Here is a 12,973-nt window from a genome sequence, read left to right as displayed (position 1 = left end):
TCTAGGTATTCTGGACTTTGAAGAGCATTTAGGGATTTGATTACTAACTAGGTTGCTTTCCCCCTTTTGACTCTCTTTTTTTTCCCTTCTGGTCACCTCTATCCCCATCCTCCCTAGTCTCTTCTCTATATGACTCTTTGAATCTCTCTGGGTGTGCCTGACTGTGGAGAATTGTTTCACCATTAACCTAGTGGTTTATCTTCTGTGCCATATGGTTGGAGAAGTCTTGAGGCTACTGTAAGTGAAGGACTAAAAACCAGAGGCAGGAGGATTAACTCCAGAACTTTAGAAGATCAGAGAACACCTAACTCCAGGAAGCATTAATAGACAACACCTCACACAAAAGTCTTCATATGTACACTCAAACCAAGAGTCACACAAGAGCCAACAAGCTCCAGTGCAAGGCACACCATGCTAATTTTCTAGCAAACAGGAGCACAACCCTGAAAATTGAAAGACGGCTGCCAAAAGCCATACCAAACCCATAGACTCATTACTGGACACGTCACTGCACTCCAGAGAGAAGAGATCCATCTCCACCCACCAGAGCACAGACACAAGTTCCCCCAACCAGGAAACCTTGAGAAGGCATTGGTCCAACCCCACCCACAGGGAGCAGACTTCACTATTAAGAGGAATCACAAACTTCCAGCCTGTAGAAAGGGTACCCCAAACACAACAATCTAAAAAAAAAGAAAAGGCAGAGAAGTATACAACAGATGAAGGAACATGATAAAAACCCAACAAATCAAACAAAAGAGGAGGAGATCGGGAGTCTACCTTTAAGAGAATTCAGAATAATGATAGTAAAGATGATCCAAAATCTTGAAAACAAAATGGAGTTACAGATAAACAGACTAGAGGCAAGGATTGCGAAGATGCAATAAATGTTTAACAAGGACATAGAATAAATAAAGAATAGCAAATCAATAATGAACAATGCAATAAGTGAGATTAAAATCACTCTAGAGGGAACCAACAATAGAATAACAGAGGCAGAAGAGTAGATAAGTGAGGTGGAAGATAGAATGGTGGAAATGAATTAAGTAGAGAGGAAAGAAGAAAAAAGGATTTAAAAGAAATGAGGACAACCTCAGAGACTTCTGGGGCAATGTTAATTGCCCCAACATTTTAATCATAGGAGTCCCAGAAGAGGACAAAAATAAAGGGCATGAGAAAATACTTGAGGAGATAACAGTCAAAACGTCTCTACAATTGGGGAGGAAATTGACACCCAAGTCCAAGAGACCCAGAAACAGGATAACCCCAAGGCAAAACACTCCAAGAAACATATTAATCAAATTAACAAAGATCAAACACAAAGAACAAACATTAAAAGCAGCAAGGGAAAAGCAGCAAATAACACACAAGGGGATCCCCATAAGGATAACAGGTGACCTTTCAATAGAAACTTTTCAGGCCAGAAGGGAATGGCAGGACATACTTAAAGTGATGAAAGAGAAGAACTGAAAACCAAGATTACTCTACCCAGCAAGGATCTCATTCAGATTCAAAGGAGAAATCAAAGGCATTATAGACAAGCAAAAGCTGAGAGAATTCAGCACCACCAAACCAGCTCCTCAACAAATGCTGACGGATCTTCTCTAGACAGGAAACACAGAAAAGGTTTATGAAAATGAACCCAAAACAACAAAGTAAATGGTAATGGGATCATATTTATCAATAATTACCTTAAATGTAAATGGGTTCAATGCTCCAACCAAAAGACAAAGACTGGCTGAATGGATACAAAAAAAAGGCCCCTGTATATGCATCTACAAGAGACCCACCTCAAACCTAGGGACATATACAGACTGAAAGTGGGGGGCTGGAAAATTATATTCAATGCAAATGGAGACCAAAAGAAAGCAGGAGTAGCAATAATCATATCAGATAAAATAGACTTTGAAATAAAGGCCATGATAAGAGACAAGCACACTACATAATGATCAAAAGATCAATCCAAGAAGTAGATATAACAATTCTAAATATTTATGTACCCAACATAGGAGCACCTCAATACAAAAGGCAAATGCTAACAAGTATAAAAGGGGAAATTAACAGTAACACAATAATAGTGGGGGACTATTATATCCCACTCACACCTATGGATAGATCAACCCAACAGAAAATTAGCAAGGAAACACAAGCTTTAAATGATGCAATGGACCAGTTTGATACCTACGTGGCATTTCACCAAAAACCAATGAATTTCACCTTTATCTTAAGAGCACATGGAACATTCTCCAGGAAAGATCACATCCTGGGCCATAGATCGAGCCTCGGTAAATTTTAAAAAATTAAAATCAATTCAAGCATCTTTTCTGATCACAATGCTTTAAGATTAGATGTCAACTACGGGGGAAAAAAAACTATTAACAATACAAACATACAGAGGATAAACAACATACATCCAAATAACTAACAGATCACAGAACAAATCAAAAAGGAAATCAAAATATGCATAGAAACAAATGAAAATGAAAACATGACAACCTAAAACCTATGTGATTCAGTAAAAGCAGGGCTAGGAGGGAGATTCATGGCAATACAAGCTTACTTCAAGAATCAAGAGAAATACCAAATAAACAACCTAACTTTACACCGAAAGCAGCTAGAAAAAGAACAGAAAAAAACACCAACGTATATGCTGAAGGAAACTCATCATAAAAATCAGAGCAGAAATAAATGAAAAGGAAATGAACGAGACTATAGGAAAAATCAGCAAACTAAAAGATGGTTCTTTGAGAAGATAAATAAAATAGACAAACCATTAGCTGACTCATGAAGAATAAAAGGGAGAAGAATCAAATCAAATAAATGCTGGAGAGGGTGTGGAGAAAAGGGAACCCTCTTACACTGTTGGTGGGAATGCAAACTAGTACAGCCGCTATGGAAAACAGTGTGGAGATTTCTTAAAAAACTGGAAATAGAACTGCCATATGACCCAGCAATCCCACTTCTGGGCATACACACTGAGGAAACCAGATCTGAAAGAGACACGTGCACCCCAATGTTCATCGCAGCACTGTTTATAATAGCCAGGACATGGAAGCAACCTAGATGCCCATCAGCAGATGAATGGATAAGGAAGCTCTGGTACATATACACCATGGAATATTACTCAGCCATTAAAAAGAATTCATTTGAACCAGTCCTAATGAGATGGATGAAGCTGGAGCCCATTATACAGAGTGAAGTAAGCCAGAAAGATAAAGAACATTACAGCATACTGACACATGTATATGGAATTTAGAAAGGTGATAACGATAACCCTATATGCAGAACAGAAAAAGAGACACAGAAACACAGAACAGACTTTTGAACTTTGTGGGAGAATGTGAGGGTGGGATATTTGAAAAGAACAGCATGTATACTATCTATGGTGAAACAGATCACCAGCCCAGGTGGGATGCACGAGACAAGTGCTCGGGCCTGGTGCACTGGGAAGACCCAGAGGAATCGGGTGGAGAGGGAGGTGGGAGGGGGGATCGGGATTGGGAATACATGTAAATCCATGGCTGATTCATATCAATGTATGACAAAACCCACTGGGAAAAAAAAAATAATAATAATAAAAATTAAAAAAGAAAAAAAAAAAATCATAAGAGACTACTATATGCCAATGAGCAACTATATGCCAATAAACTGGACGACTTGCAGAAATGGACAAATTCTTAGAAAAGTATAACCTTCCAAAACTGAACCAGGAAGAAATAGAGAATCTTAACAGACCCATCACAAGAACAGAAATTGAAACTGTAATCAGAAATCTTCCAACGAACAAAACCCCAGGACCAGATGGCTTCATAGGTGAATTCTACCAAAAATTTAGAGAAGAGCTAACACCTATCCTACTCGAAACCACAGATGAAACCCAGGGCAGTGTGGCTAAGGAAGAAGACCCAAAACCTTCCCAACAGCTGTACAAGCTGCAGATTAAACCCACACAATCAACTAGGCAGCTTCTGTGTCTATAGAATATATAAAAGGTCAAAGGCTTCCACAAAAGAAAATGCACTAGTACTTATAGCTGTAGACATTGGAGGCAAGAACACATAGGAGGAGAACCAGATTAGAATTTGAGCTGCCCCCACAGCAGGTCCAGAGATTAGCACAATGTTGGAGGGCATCCTCGGGAGGTGAGATGGACTGTGACTCCCAGTGCAGGAAAGGACTCTGACAGCAGTGACTCAAGAAAAGCATTTATTATTCTTCTGTTTTGATTTGCTCTGTAGATTATTTTTAGACCAGAGATCAAATTGCCAACATCCGTTGGATCATCGAAAAAGCAAGAGAGTTCCAGAAAAATTTCTACTTCTGCTTTATTGACTATGCCAGAGCCTTTGACTGCGTGGACCACAACAAACTGTGGAAAATTCTTAAAGAGATAGGAATACCAGACCATCTGACCTGCCTCTTGAGAAATCTGTATGCAGATCAGGAAGCAACAGTTAGACCTGGACATGAAACAACAGACTTGTTTCCACATCAGGAAAGGATTACATCAAGGCTGTATATTGTCACCCTGCTTATTTAACTTATACACAGACTACAAAATGAGAAATGCTGGACTGGATGAAGGACAAGGTGAACTCAAGATTGCTGGGAGAAATATCTATAACCTCAGATATACAAGTGACACCACACTTACGGCCGAAAGTAAGGAACTAAAGAGGCTCTTGATGAAAGTTAATGAGGAGAGTGAAAAGTTGGCTTAAAGCTCAACATTCAGAAAATTATGATCATGGCATCTGGTCCCATCACTTCACAGCAAATAGATGGGAAACAGTGGAAACAGTGGCAGACTTTATTTTCTTGGGTTCCAAAATCACTGTAGATGATGATTGCAGCCATGAAATTAAAAGATGCTTGCTCCTTGGAAGAAAAGCTGTGACAAACCTAGACAGCTTATGAGAGGATTATCCTAATCCTTCACGACTCCCTCCCCAGGACAGGTCTCCATCTCTAAATCTCTGTTTTCATCTTTCATATTTTGTCCTACCTCCTTTCAAAGAGATTGGGCAGCCTTTCTCAGTGCCTGGTGTCCTCAGCCAGCGTTCAAAAGTTGTTTTGTAGAAGTTGCTCAACATTCAACTGATCTTTAGATGAATTTGTGGGGGAGAAAGTGATCTCCCCATCCTATCCCTCAGTCATCTTGGGACCACCCCCTCAACATGACATATTATATAGGGTTGAATACAGATACCAGGATGGGAAATTAATAAGAAAAAAGTTTTTGAATTGTGTTCACAATTTTGAATCGTGTATACATTCTACATTGTAGTTTGTGAAAATAAAACATGCAATAGATTTGAAATTCCTTGTAGACTTCTAAGAGCTCTTACCCATTTTAGGGTTCTGTAACCTGGTTGTCTGACCCTCTGCTCAGGTGTATACAGGAGATTTGAACATCATGCTCTATCTGGCATCAGCCAAAGTTAAACTTGAGTAAAAGGTGAGAGATGTGGGTCAAAGAGAAAAAGGGAATTCTCATTTGGACAGAGCAGTGTGGAAGCCAAAGAACTTTCTAAGGTTCAAGGCTCTGAGATTGGAAAACAAAAATGGGGCCAAATCAAAAGTGTTTGTTATCAATAGAGATTAGGCAAAAATCAAGCCTGGAGAGACTTGAAGAAGTGACAGAACACTAAGTGAGTTCAAGGAAAATAGGGAACACATCTGATTTTCTTGCTATTGTTACTTCAAGCCTACTACACTGACGACACACATTAGGAACTCCGTTAAATGAATACAATAATAAATGAGATACTGATGGTTGAGCCTAAGAAGGAACGTTTAGGGCCAAGTCAAAGATAAACTGTGTATTAGGCAAAGTTTTACTTTATCCCATCAATTCCCTCTGTCAAGGAAGATTTGTATACTTTTCAGATTTAAATTTTTAGCTCTAATTGTAGAATGTAAAGCTGTAGTAGCATATCAGAGAATTAGGAGAAGATGGCTTCTGGTAAAAGCAAACAAGACAAAAGATAGGAGACAAGGGACATTTACTGAACATATCCCATTGTCAAGTATGTCACGTGTGTTATTTAATTCTTAAAATAACATGTTGTAGGAGGTATAACTATTATCTGTTTTGCCAATAAAACACCTGGGGCACAGAATGTTTAAGTAATTTGTTCAAGTTTGTACAGCTTTTAAACCACTCTATGGTGGAACAAAGATACAAACCCAAACCTACTTGACTTAGAGTTGAGTCTTGAGTCTCTACGTTAGTATATTTCCAGGCCTGCTTACTGATAAGAATTATTTGCAGTGCTTGTAAAAACTATGAGTTCCTAGGATCCGAATCTAGAATTTACTAAATGAAAATCTCTAAGGATAAGGTCCTGGGATTAGGTATTTTTTTTATCTTATGGTAGCATTTATTGCAATTATAGAAAAGTAACACTACTTCAAATGCAAGGTAACTAAGATGTATATTTTTGCCTTATATACCCATACTCAAATGTCACATATGGTTTTTAAGATATTCTTTTTTTTTTTTTAATAATATATTTTTAATTTATTTTAATTGGAGGCTAATTACTTTACAATATTGTGGTGTTTTTTGCCATACATTGACATGAATCAGCCACAGGTGTACATGTGTCCCCTATCCTGAACCCCCCCTCCCACTTCCCTCCCCATCCCATCCCTCTAGGTTGTCCCAGTGCACCAGCTTTGAGTGCCCTTTTCATGCATTGAACTTGGACTGTTCATCTATTTCAAATATGGTAATATACATGTTTCAGTGTTATTCTCTCAAATAATCCCACCCTCCCCTTTTCCCACAAAGTCCAAAAGTCTGTTCTTTATATCTGTGTCTCTTTTGCTGTCTTGTATATAAGGTTGTTGTTACCATCTTTCTAAATTCCATATATATGTGCTAATATACTGTATTGGTGTTTTTCTTTCTGACTTACTTCACTCTGTATAATAGGCTCCAGTTTTATCCATCTCATTAGAACTGATTCAAATGCATTCTTCTTAATAGCAGAGTAATAGTCGTTGTGTATGTGTACCACAACTTTCTTATCTATTCGTCTACAGATAGACATCTAGATTGTTTTCCTGTCCTAGCTATTGTAAACAGTGCTGCAATGAACATTGGGGTACATGTGTCTCTTTCAATTCTGGTTTCCTGGGTGTGTATGCCCAGCAGTGGGATTTTTGGGTCATATGGCAGTTCTATTTCCAGTTTTTAAAGGAATCTCCACATGTTCTCCATAGTGGCTGTACTAGTTTGCATTCCCACCAACAGGGTTAGAGGGTTCCCTTTTCTCCACACCCTCTCCAGCATTTATTGTCTGTAGATTTTTTGACAGCAGCCATTCTGACTGACGTGAGATGGTACCTCATTGTGGTTTTGACTTGCATTTCTCTGATAATGAGTGATGTAGAGCATGTTTTCATGTGTTTGTTAGTCATTTGTATGTCTTCTTTGGAGAAATGTCTGTTTAGTTTTTTGGCCCATTTTTTGATTGGGTTATTTATTTTTCTGGTAGTGAGCAGCTTGAGCTGCTTGCATATTTTAGGGATTAATTCTTTGTCAGTTGTTTCATTTGCTATTATTTTCTCCCATTCTGAAGACTGCCTTTTTACTTGCTTATAGTTTCCGTCATTGTGCGAAAGCTTTTAAATTTAATTAGGTCCCATGTGTTTATTTTTGCTTTTTTCCATTACTCTGGGAGTTGGGTCATAGAGGATCTTGCTGTTATTTATGTTAGGGAGTGTTTTGCCTGTGTTTTCCTCTAGGAGTTTTATAGTTTCTGGTCTTACATTTAGATCCTTAATCCATTTTAAGTTTATTTCTGTGTATGGTGTTAGAAAGTGTTCTAGTTTCATTCTTTTACAGGTGGTTGACCAGTTTTCCCAGCACCTCTTGTTGAAAAGATTGTCTTTCTCCATTGTATATTTTCACCTCATTGTACATTTTCATTCATTGTATGTGTTCATAGTTGTATGGGTTTATCTGTGGGCTTTCTATTTTGATACACTGATCTATGCTTCTGTCTTTGTCCCAGTACCATACTGTATTGATGACTAACTTTGTAGTATAATCTGAAGTCAGGAAAGTTGATTCCTCCAGTTCCATTCTTCTTTCTCAAGATTGGTTTGGCTATTTGAGTTTTTTTTGTATTTCCATACAATTTGTGAAATTATTTGTTCTAGTTTTGTGAAAAATACCATTGGTAGCTCCTTAGGGATTGAGCTGAATCTATAGATTCCTTTGGATAGTACACTCATTTTCACTACATTGATTCTTCTGGTCCATGAACATGGTATACTTCTCCATCTATTTGTGTCATTTTTGATTTCTTTCATCAGCATTTTATAGTTTCCTATACATAGGTCTTTTGTTTCTTTGGTAGATTTAGTCCTAAGTATTTTATTCTTTTCCTTGCAATGATGAATGGAATTGTTTCCTTAATTTCTGTTTTCTTAGTGGATAGGAATGCAAGGGATTTCTGTGTGTTAATTTTATATCCTGCAACTTTGCTATATTCATTGATTAGCTCTAGTAATTTTCTGGTGGTGTCTTTAGTATTTTCTATGTAGAGGATCATATCATCTGCGAACAGAGTTTTACTTCTTCTTTTACAATCTGGAGTCCTTTTATTTCTTTTTCTTCTATGATTGCTGTGGCTAAAGCATCCAAAGCTGTGTTGAATAGTAGTGGTGAGAGTGGGCACCTTTGTCTTCTTCCTGACTTTAATGGAAATGCTTTCCACTTTTCACCATTGAGGATAATGTTGGCTATGGGTTTATCATGTATGGCTCTTATTATGTTGAGGTATGTTCCTTCTATGCCTGTTTTCTGGAGAGTTTTTAATCATAAATGGTGTTGAATTTTGTCAAAGGCTTTCTCTGCATCTGTTGAGATAATCATATGGCTTTTATCTTTCAACTTGTTAATGGGGTGTATCATATTGATTGATTTGCTAATATTGAAGAATCCTTGCATCCCTGGGATAAAGCCCAATTGGTCATGATATATGATCTTTTTAGTATGTTGTTGGATTCTGTTTGCTAGAATTTTGTTGAGGATTTTTGCATCTATGTTCATCAGTGATATATTGGCCTGTATTTTAATTTTTTTGTGTGGCATCTTTGTCTGTTTTTGGTATTAGGGTGATGGTGGCCTAATAGAACGAGTTTGGGAGTGTACCTTCCTCTGCAATTTTCTGGGAGAGTCTGAGTTGGATAGGTGTTAGCTTTTTTCTAAATTTGGTTTCAAGATATTCTTAAATTAACAAGAATCAATTTAGAATCAAGGTAGTATCTGTCAATAGAAGAGATGTACTAAGACTACATATAGGGAAATGGGAAAATATAAAGTGATCTCATGCAATGATTCTCAACTTTAGTGTGCATTACAATCTTCTGGACAGTGGAAGGGGACTGAAGGCAAACCACCAGATTAAGTAAACTCTTGGTCTCAGAATAAATACCAAAATGACTGACTAAAGATACAAACTTTGTTTCACAGGGAAGAACAAAGACAAAATACATCATGATATATGAAATTAGTCATTTAAGAGAAGTGTGACTTCTCTAAGTCTCAGATTCAGGAATAATGATACTACTCTCAAGACTTTTTCTACAGATTATATCAGATAGTGTGGAATAAGTGCTTCCCTAATTCATATACACCACTACTATCACTATTTCATCACCATCATCATTACTATTGGATACAGAGGACATTCTCCCCCACCCCCACTCCCAGTTCCAAATAGCTATTATCTATTTTAAAAATCAAATGACCACTTGCTGAGTTCCAGTTCATTGATTACCTACACCATTTTTAAATTGGTAACATTCTTACTAGCTTCAACCAAGTATATTAAGATTTCAGTACATGGTAGAAATCACAATTTTTGTCTAAACTACTGGCTTAGTCAATGGAGTCACAGAAGAAAGCATAAAGCTTACAAAAATGTGTGCTGTTTCTAAAGCACCAATAGCTAGATGAGTGAACTGCTTTGTAAAGTAACTCACTTTAGACAACTTCTATGTTGCCTACATTGTTTTCTGACTCTCACATTATATACAGATGGAAACAAAAGAATAAAACATCTATAATCTTCATCACTTCCTATAATCAATATACTATATAGGACTGTTTCATAGTTAAAGTGTTGGGCCACTTGATTAATTCCCACACAGATATCTGTGGTATTTTAATATTCTAAAACTGAAACAAAGCTAAAGAAGTGCTCAGCCAGGCTAAGACAGGGTTCTTCGACTTCAGCAACATTGCTACTTAGGGTTTGATCATTCTTTTTCTTTGTGGGGGGGGGGATGGAGGGTGGGAACTGTCCTGTGCATTGCAGGATGTAGGCATCCCTAGCCTCTACCTACTGCATGCCAGGAGCAATGTGCCTAACTCTCCAATTCTGACAACCAAAAAATGTCGCCAGATATTGTCAAATGTCTTTTGGGGGCCAAAGTCACCCCCAGTTGACAACTACTGAGCTAGAATTTCACACAGACATAATTGTAAACTCTGAGTGCATAGATTATACAAGACTGTGTGTAATTTTACTAAATTAAGGTGTATAGTACAACAATTTCTGCTATATTGTTTATGCTAGGGCACATAGTTTTCATAGAAGACTTAAGCATATATTACCCACAAATAATCATCGTTTTTTGTATTGAAAACACTAATATTAAACAGGGGGAAAAACCAACAATACAGCTAATCCTGCAACCATTTTTAAACCTAAACTTATGCTTTACAAACATTTGATTAATGGAGACCTAAATAAATCACTGCAAGTGTCTTTCCTTCTGAATTCGTAGTCTCTTGCTACTTGAAAGCATTTCTTTTCAATCTGCAGCTTCTCGGATTCAGATTCCAAGCTGCAGCCTATCTTTTTCCAGTCGTAAGCGTTCTCTCTCAAGTTTTAACTTCTCGGCTTCTATATCCTGTGGTTGATGTATGGACTTTTCCCCTTGACCAAGTTCACTTTCCAAAGATGGCTTCTCTGAGTTGACTATCTGTAACCTCAGCTTCTCTCTTTCAATCTGCAACCACTCCTTTTCCAGCTGAAGTCGCTCATGCTCCATGTCTAAATGTTGCAGCCTCTTTTTCTCAATCTGTAGGCGTTCCTTCTCTACCTGCAGTCTTTCAACCTCAATATCAAGCCTTTGTTTTTCCAATTCTAGTTTCTGTTTCTCTGTTTACAAGCAAATGGGGCTCATCATATGCAGACCTAGATGGAGTTGAGTTCAGAGTAAAAAATTCATCAATGTGGGGGAAATCAGGAAGTTCATTTTCCCCCTGGAATCTGGTATGACTGATGACATTTCTCCTTCCTCTTCAATCTCAAATTCAGGACTCTGGGGATCTCTTTCTTCCTTTTCTTCCTTGACCTCAGGATCCACCTGCATCCCTGAAATCTGCCACATTTTGCCAATCAAAATTTGTATCACTTCGGAATCCAATCTTTTCATCTATCTCTTCAGTGAGAGAGTCATCTAAATCAGATGTGGGCAGGGGAAACCCTGAACCAGCTAGCTTAATGTTCGCCTTCATCTTCTTTCTCTTCATAAGGGCTCGTCAGTCAAGGTACCTTCTTTTTACTTCTGTCCCTGTTCTCTGTTCTCCTTACCCTACAGCATTCACACACTGTGCAATCTCCTCCCAAGTCATTCCCTTTATCACATTAATTGTTGTATTAAGCTGCTTAGAAAAAATTACTTCATTTCTGTAATTTCTTTCAAAAGGGTCTGAGTTTCTTGTACACTGAAATTGCTTTTCCTTTTCAATTGCTTCATTTCCTAACTTAAATCCAGTTTTTACAGTAAGGGAAGATGTGAAAGGAATTTGAGGAATGCTACAAAGTACAAAAATCAAGGACAATTCCTTGTTAGTACTTTATTTAAATCTGAGTTTTCCATTCATCTAGTATCACAGGGGGTTGGATGTTTCCTGCTAGCCTTGACAGCACCTCCCCGTGGATTCAATACTTTTAATGGGACTCCCAGATGACCTGTTTGCTTGTTTTGGAGGAAACTTTAAGGAACACTGCCTGACACATATATTCCTGGGTAGACATCCCATAACAAAAATTATTGGTTAGAGCTTAATATTTCATTTATAAGGAAAGAAATTTAGATGCTTTAAACTACTAGAATAATTCTCTTTGTGAAAATTCCTAGAAACAAGTGTTCATTAACTTGTGCTTGTAAGTGAAATGTGAATTGTATTTAAATGGAATATTGTGGTATATTTCACTCCTTCAGGAACAGATCACAAGGTGAACACTATTTGTAAAGGAAACAAAAAAATTACTCATTTGTTGAAAGTTGTTTTAAAAGTTTTTTCAAATTCCAATTAATGTTTCATAACATAAAAGGTGGTTAATCTCTAAAAGGAAAAAATTAGGCTAGTTGTATTTTTAAATGAAAAGGCTAGAGAAAGGCTTTTCTTGATTGAAAATGTTAAACTAACTTTCCACCATGTATTTTACTCAAAGTTAGGTAAGGGTAATTAACTTCTCATGGAAGTACTCACTAATTACTACTAGAACAGAATCAGGTTAAACAAGCTCTGAATTTGGAAGAAATGCAAAAATATTTGTAAGGTGCAGTGAAATCTAACTTTATAAACACTACGATGATATGTTAAATATTTTAAGATGGTTCCACATATTTCTTAAGTTTTTTCATGAATATTAAGTTTGCTATTTTAGGTTTAGTTTCATTAAGCTTCATAGAAGTCTTCAAAATTGCAAAATTTAATAAGTCCAAGGAAACTTTACCCTGGAAACATAGATTTTATAAAAGTAATTAAAATAAATTGCAGTTTTAATTAATATTCACTAGGTAGGTTTAGTGCCACATTGTCTAAAAATTCAATATTTTATAGTTTCAAAAACCTCAAAGCACTTTATAAATATTACTTTGAAATTCCATATTCATAGTGAAAATAGTAATTACGTTTTAGGATTATTTTTTCTCT

At 37.0% G+C, this 12,973-nt stretch overlaps 1 pseudogene; it reads right to left on the bottom strand.

Moving 5' to 3' along the window:
* Positions 1-10,776: 10,776 nt before the first annotated feature.
* Positions 10,777-11,787, bottom strand: LOC133043250 (myb/SANT-like DNA-binding domain-containing protein 4; annotated as a pseudogene).
* Between the last annotated feature and the right edge of the window lie 1,186 nt (positions 11,788-12,973).

This window comes from Dama dama, chromosome 1 (genome assembly GCF_033118175.1).
Source record: "Dama dama isolate Ldn47 chromosome 1, ASM3311817v1, whole genome shotgun sequence".
NCBI classification, from domain to species: domain Eukaryota; kingdom Metazoa; phylum Chordata; class Mammalia; order Artiodactyla; family Cervidae; genus Dama; species Dama dama.
This window is presented reverse-complemented; position numbering and strand designations above follow the sequence as displayed.